The sequence below is a fragment of the Pinus tabuliformis genome, chromosome 8, assembly GCF_031772625.1.
Source record: "Pinus tabuliformis cultivar Carrire ecotype Pingquan chromosome 8, CPIR1, whole genome shotgun sequence".
In the NCBI taxonomy this organism is placed as follows: domain Eukaryota; kingdom Viridiplantae; phylum Streptophyta; class Pinopsida; order Pinales; family Pinaceae; genus Pinus; species Pinus tabuliformis.
This window is the reverse complement of record NC_142294.1, coordinates 1,662,608,495-1,662,616,306: the sequence shown is the minus strand read 5'-3', so window position 1 is coordinate 1,662,616,306 and position 7,812 is coordinate 1,662,608,495. Positions and strand designations below refer to the sequence as shown.

At 36.7% G+C, this 7,812-nt stretch overlaps 1 long non-coding RNA gene across 1 annotated transcript; it reads right to left on the bottom strand.

Moving 5' to 3' along the window:
* Positions 1-6,807: 6,807 nt before the first annotated feature.
* LOC149242566 (uncharacterized) lies at positions 6,808-7,420 on the bottom strand. The gene is made up of 3 exons (XR_016245731.1): positions 7,257-7,420; positions 6,968-7,063; positions 6,808-6,870 (listed from the first exon to the last, which is right to left on the bottom strand). It is a non-coding gene; the product is annotated as an uncharacterized LOC149242566 (long non-coding RNA).
* Between the last annotated feature and the right edge of the window lie 392 nt (positions 7,421-7,812).

Below are 7,812 nucleotides of genomic sequence, written 5' to 3'. Positions count from 1 at the left end.
TTTTGGCCAACAAATTTTCTTCTACACTTACAACATTTCTTTGCATTTCTTCTAAGGTGGCAGGATTCCTCTCTCTTAATTGATAAACCATATCAACATCAAATCCAACTAGAATTTTATCAAAGCTAGCCCTGGTGGAGGTTGTATCGTTGTTGGAATAGAATTGTAAACATTGTTAAATCTAGTGCAATAATCATAAATTGTTCTCTTGGATCTCTCTTTAGACTCTCATATTCTTCCAGGATCTAAAGAGGGTTCTTTTTTACTTCCCATATTGCAAGGAATATTTGGTGAAATTGTTCTAGATCTACAATACTATGAGTTGGCAATCCCCTAAACCATTTTCTAACCTCCCCTAACAAACTTTGTGCAAAGAGGCTCATTTTCATATCATCGTCATCTTCTTCTTCCAAATCTGAGAAGTCATTCATATTTTCTATGTGTTTTTGTGTTGTTATAGGCCTAGTGCTATCAAATTGGGGCACACATTGCCCATAAGTTTGGGGCACAACATTCAACTATGTTGGTGTTGTAGCAATTGCAACACCCTCCAAAATTTTGGCCTGCATTCAATTTTGAAGCCTTCCTTTGGTTTTTCCTTGATGTTTGCAAGCACTCGGGCTCATCCGTGAGCTCGTGTTGAGTCATTGTACCCTCCTCGCTTGACCATTCAATGAAAAACCTTTGGCATGTTGGTCATAATGTTACGCTTGTAGCCATGTTCTGGCCATGCACAAGGTCCCGCTTCCTATGTACAAGTTGTATTTGTTATGTAAACACTCGTCACACTCACACACAAATTTGTATGCACTACCGTGCAAGCGTCTTCGCAGTTGCTCAACGATCTGTCACAAGTATCGCGCTTGTCGCTTGCACTGTCGATCAGTCACACTAATTATATGTTGTCTTGATGGTTTGAGGCATCTTATCATCGAGTCATGTTGAGTGTGTGTTCGCAAGGTCACGTATGCACAATTTCACTAGCTCACACACTTAGCCATTTTTCCAAAGTTTTGATGACTGGATCACCCTCCAATAGCTAGACCCTTGTTGAGATGCATTGCACAGTTTCAACCCTCGGTGAACATGTACTGCTATCGAGAATTACGCAGAGCTTGAGGTTGTCTGCCAGGCAGCCTACACTACGCAATCTAGAATCGACCAAACTGAATGTCACCCAGAATAGTGCAAAATTTTCTTAGTAAGCCATCTCAATCTGCGCTACCCACAAGAGAATAAACCAACCCTCTAGCTAGTCAACCAGATAGTTTGACCGGGTAGTGACCCCAGGACTCACTCCCCTAAAAAATTTCGCAAAAACTACAAAGCATGCCCGCTCTTCTGACTGAAGAAATTGCGCAGACATGCTAGACAGACACCATGTGTCAGGGAAAATTTTAAGAAACCCCCCCCCCAAATTTATAAATATAATAATTGGGCGAATCTCCATGGTATATAGGAAAAATGGAAGGCGATTTTATCAATAATATAATATGTATATATAATTTTCTGGCGAATCTCTCACCAGGCATGGCGAATATTTTTCTCAATTATAAAATCTTGTAAGAACTTGGCAAGTCTTTCACTAAATAATAAAACTTTGTAAAGTCCTAGTGAATTTTAGCATTGTGAACTCTTAGAGAATTTTTTGAAGAAGTATAAAACCATATATGATAAGAGCCACATGGTGGCAATATCACTATCTTTTTTCACATTTCCACGACATGGAACTTGTTTATAAAATTATAAAAAAACCAACCAGGAACAGGAACAACTCAAATGCTTTGTGAGAGCTAGTCTAGAAAAAAGCAACAAATAACATGTCGGCAGAATTGTTCACCGGTGAGCCGCTATTTCGTGGGCAATCTGTAAAGGAGTAGTTGGATATCATATTTCCAAATCCGGGAAAGCCTTTCCCATCCCTCACAAGATTTGTTAAAAATGTTGGGTGTCTAGAAGGTGTGGATTTGCTAAAACAAATGTTACAAGTGGATGGAAACAAAAGAATAACAGCTAATGAAGCTTTGCAACATCCATACTTTCAGTCCTACAGGACTATAAACAGCTGCCATAAAGATTAAAAATGGAAATCAGCTACAAATCTCTTGATGACAACACTATCAAGATAGAGGCCGATGCTCTCTTAAAGACAGAGCTGCTGGAAATGGAAGCAGGTGCTATGAAGCTGACACTAGTAAAAGATGGGACAGCACAGCTTCCCATAGTGCATCCCACTCTGGGACAATCAGTTTTTTGATGTTTTGCAGATTGGGTTACAGTCTTGCAACTTGTTTTGGATTTGTCACCAACCTGATGTTTTGCTTCTAATTTATTTTCATCTGGTGATAAACAAAGTGTCAATCTTTTCTCAGGATAAAATAGTATTCTTTACAGATATATTAACTTGGCTGAAAAGTCTAGGACAATATGAACAGGACAGCTTCCAGGTTTTTTTGAAGATTTCTCCTATCAATTTACTGCCGGAGGGTTTTCTGTGATTTCTTGCACTTCTGAAATTTAATCAAATTTCTACTTGAAATAAAAGTTCAGAAGAGACTATATCACTAATGCTAAACACACATAATTGAGAAGCCGATATGAAGCATTGTTTTTTTGGGTGTGTTACAACTTTGGTGACCATGCAGCTCAGTCATTGCATGTTCAGTTTGTAACTCCACCTTGAAAGAGTGAAATGTGTGGTGTAGGATAAGAAGCTCTCTGTTAAGGCGCAATTGTTTTTCCCCAAAATTCTAATATCTAGATTCTATCCTGTTCATGTCTGTGTCAGGTGATGTTTCTTTTCATGTGCATGTGTTTAGTCAGATATAAAATACTCAAGTTCTCACCAGCCTGGGCTACAGTGGCCATTCTGATGATCTATTTCATACTCATTGCATTTTTCTAATAAAATGACATTATATTCATTTAAATTATGTGATTGAAATAGGGATACAAGAGCTTATTTGTATTTGAAGGTCTATAAGGCAGAGTATAAGCTCACACCAATCCTTGTTATTCTCTGCAAGAGAAAATCAGTTTCTATTTCACTCCTCAATAACATTGACTAAATCTCAGTTTGAAAATCAGTTAAATTAAGAAGACTAAATCCCAGTTTGAAAATCAGTTAAATTTAGATGAAATTACTCATTCAAAATCATTTGGATGAGGAAATTGTCAAATAATTGTAAGTTGTCGTCTTAGAGAACATGAAGGGAGCACATTCGTCATATTCTACCAACTACAACATACCTACCTTCAATGCACTCTCTGTAAGGACCATAACGGGAGCAAATGTGGACCCATGTACAAATTTTTACTGCCTCAGGGTTTGTTTCGTCCTGTGACTACTAGGTTCGTTAGTCCTTCACATAACTCTCGAACAAAATGAATCCAAGAGTGGAATATAGACTCTTTACACGCAATTTATTTTCTAGAAAGTCTATACAGAGAAATGAAAGTTGCAAGTATAAGAATTATGCTTCAAAAATGAATTTTCTTGTGTAGTGAGCTATACCAAGGGTATGCTTTTGCAAAGTTTCATAACAGAAAAATTTGTCAAGAGGAATTTATTAAGGAAATCTCTTGTTAGAAATGAAATCCAGTTAAGTTGAGATAAAGTCCATAGTTACAAAGAAGTATTGTTGTGGAAAGCAATTCCACTATGACATTCATGTACATTTTAATACAATATAAAAGGAAATTGATGTGATTTCCAAGCTACTTGAATCCATTGAACACAGAGAGAATCAGTTGAGAACTGATGAATGAACATGGAAATCGATGTAATTCCTAAGCTACTTGAATCCATTTTGAACACAGAGAGAATCAATTGAGAACTGATGAATGAACATGAGCTGAAGCAAAAGGACACTATCATTAAGCTAGTCGACCCTGAAATTGAAGAAAATGATCATGTCAAACAAATCTACTAGCAGTGTACTAATAACGGTAAAATCGACTTGCAAGAAGAAAGTAACTTAAATACCACATTTGTTGGAAAATGAAATCAATCAAAAAATGTTCTAACCAGCTATGAAGTTGATTCAAATGAAAGAAGTTCAAATCAGGGTGAGGTGAACCCAATAAATGAGATGTCGATAATCCCAGGAAAAATCAACCAGCAACAATGAAGGAAATCGATTGAAAATAATTAGTTAATTCCATTGTTAAGATTTCAACTTGGATATCATTTGTTGCCCAGGTACATTCTCTTAGAGAAATCGACCTGCATGTTAGGATGTAAATAAGTTCCAATTAAACAGAACATTTTTATTTGAGGGGAATTGAGGTCCAAAAGAGCAGAGTTCTTGGCAGAGGAACAATATAACTGCAAACACCCATTCAATATCTATGACTGTAGATTGAAGTTCTGCAACCTTGGAAGCACTATTGAGTACTTAACCAGAGCTGTAGAATCATTGGTACTTTATTAGATTTGATATGCAATACAATGCTTGATTCGCCTTGATTCCCATTTATTCTGTTTAATTTCTGCATACTGATTCCTACTGATACCGTTCCAACTGCTTGAAACAATAACATTTTCAAAAGGTCTCTTTCACTCTCACTTCAATTAGAACAGTACCCCTTTCTCTACTACATTCATGCACATATGCTTACATTTCCAATTCTGCAGATTGGTTTTCATGAAATTAACCAATACTTGTTTTGCATCTAACGAATTCACATAACTAAACAAAGCACTGAAAATATCACCAAAACTGAGTGGCCTCTCTAGTATTACAAGAAGATTTATTCAAAAGAAACAAGAAGTTATTTTAAACTACCCTAGACATCTCATTGTCAGTACAGCATGCAGGACTTTTTTTGCCTGCCAGTTTTTGACTTCCGTGAAGTCTTACATTGAAGATCTAATCAAAAGATCGCTGCAAAACTTTAAAGGGGTGTAAAACCCCCAGCATTCAAATGCTTTGATGGCCAGAGCATGAGCCCAACTCAAAGTTTAATCTGAGATGTAATCTCTACAAATATAGAATGCAAACAAATGCACTAAAAACCAAAGAAACCTAGTTCACTGGCCCTTTCCTTCTCAAATGTCTCAAAGTACTCTCTTTCAATTCCTTAAGTTCCTGCATAAATGGTTGGGACATGACAAGACAAATAAATAAAGGGAGAGGAAAATTAGATAAAATGAAACACCCAAACTCAAAAATAAGACCATTACCAAGGCAGGTGGAGGATGATAAACCATTGGGGTCTGCATTTGCTCACAGGGATGGCTTCAAGTAGGGATTTCACCAGCACTAACTTATCCCCCTTGATGATAACCATCTATTACACCATATTGACATCTCCTTTTCAACCTTAGAAACCATCCACACCCATTATATTTTTTTGCAGTCACTGAATTTAAATAAAGACATAGCGCTGCGATTACAATTGAGCTAAGGACAATTCCACTCAAATGTATCTTCTACTCTAGAAACATTAATTATATCTTTTGTTATATTTGAATCAACAATGATTGTCCAACCTGTTCATAGTTTCAGTTCCTCTGTTACACTTCTAGTGAACATCAATTTAACTATTTTAGAAATATTGAAGCGCTGTGTGAACAGTATTTGATTGCATTAATGGCTTCCAATGAGCGTAGAAATTCATTTGGGCTTACATGGGCCTAAGCAGTGGGATTATTCATACAACGACCAGGACACAGCACAGAAAAAAAAGTTTGTGGTCTTGACCAGATTAGCAGATTATAACAACTAACAAGAAGATGAAATGTGCGGTGTCTGCTGGGGCCAAAATGGTGAAGGAAGGGACTTCAGCTGGTATCCGTTGGGCCAAACATCAATACCACAAAAAAGCCCAGAACTGAAATGGTAGTCAGTGTCCAAAATTAGCAGAAGAAATGAGTGTGGGAAGGGCATATATGTGATCTATTTTGCTTCTGTTGTATTCTAGAGCAGACTTATATTGTATTAATTTTTGGGCTAAAGTTTTGAGTATATTAAATGACTGAACCATGTAGAACCATTGACTTGACTTTACATATATGGTTGTAAGGCCTCCTGGTTTTAGTCATCCATTAAAACAGGGGATATTTGTGCACTAAATGTTCACTCCATGCTTTATTTTTCTGCTGAAAAAATATTTGAATCAACAATAACCTCACAATCATGTTCAAAAGGCCTCTCATTGTCATGCTTATTTGAACTAAGCACTAATCCAGCATTGTAGGCTTCCTATCATTTCCTTGATTTTAGTCTCTACTTCAAAGCAAGATCATTCTAAATCTACATTTATAAAAAATGATCTATTATTATTTTTTTGAGTAAAGGTTCGCCTTTTCATTATGCCATCAATCATTCACAACTGATTTGACCTTGCATTATTGATTTTCCCGATGGGAAAACAGACCAATAACACAAGTTTATGAAGGCAAAGTAACCCCAAAGCACAGAAGTTGGGATCTTTCTAATGATGGGCATTACTGCAAGGCAGCCAACCGCCATCAGAGATTGCAACAAATTACTCAATTGTTGTTCTTTCACCTCAACAGGAAGCAGGTCATCCACGTCCTTGTCAACATTAAAAATTGATTCATCAACTGGGCATCCATATTCCCAGTACTTGCGGCCAACTGAATTGTGGTCTCTTTCAATTCCTTAAGTGCCTGCATAAATGGTTGGGACATGACAAGACAAATAAATAAAGGGAGAGGAAAATTAGATAAAATGAAACACCCAAACTCAAAAATAAGACCATTACCAAGGCAGGTGGAGGCTGATAAACCATTGGGGTCTGCATTTGCTCATAGGCTTCTTGCATGTTTCTGTATAATTTCCCTAAGGTTGAATTTTTCTGCATACTTTTCCAGATTGTTGTCACTAACTTGCTAAGCACCAACTGTAACAAAAGTACTTGTAAGTTACTCGTCTATAAAATGTCTGAATTGTGTCTTTTCCCTGAGAAGCTGCAATTGATAATTCCAATATATTAGTACCTGATGTTTGAGGGTAGCTAAGCCTTTCATGTGCATTGGAGATTCAGGAATAACACCATTTGAAGGAGGTATGCCAACAATACCACATAAAATAGTCTGTCACAATAAAAGGAAAATTTATGAATCCACTAGAGATTTTTTATGGAGGTGAAAACAAAGAATGAAGAGTTAGATCAAGATGTCTTCAGGAGAGCAAAAGCTCTTCCAGAATAGGGTAGCCAGTGATAGTTGAACCTAAACATGAACCCTGACAAAAATTACAACATAGTTCTAAATAATATATATTTACTGTGGTAATGGGCCTTGACACAATCTCTGCAATAATGGCCCTGCTTGATACAACATCATTTTTCAAGGGTTTTTTGTGAAGTTTCCTTTAAACTTTTCTATGCAGACTTCTTCCCTTTCTTCTTAGTGATTTCAGTGTAAGTGCTCGGTATACACTCTTTTAAGTGAATCTGTTCCAGTAATGTTCTTTCTGCAGTAACATTCCACCAAGAAAGCTAGCCACTTTATCAGTGGCATTCACACTGGTCACAAATGGCTGAAACATTTTTTTCAACCATTGGAATAGTGGCACTACGAACTTTAGGATCAATTCTATCATCAACTGCTCCAAATTGATCTTGCACATCCTGAATACGTATCGTATAAACAGTGATATACACAACCAATCATTTAAAATGCATACAGTCATTTCCTAGAATAGAGAATCCTTGTTCTGTTAGAGAATCCTAGTCCAAATCTTACAAGAACTAATCAAACTTCTAATTTGAGGACCAATATGATCTGCAATAGTAAAACTTATAATGTACTGCACATCTTCATTGTGCGCCAAAAGCTTT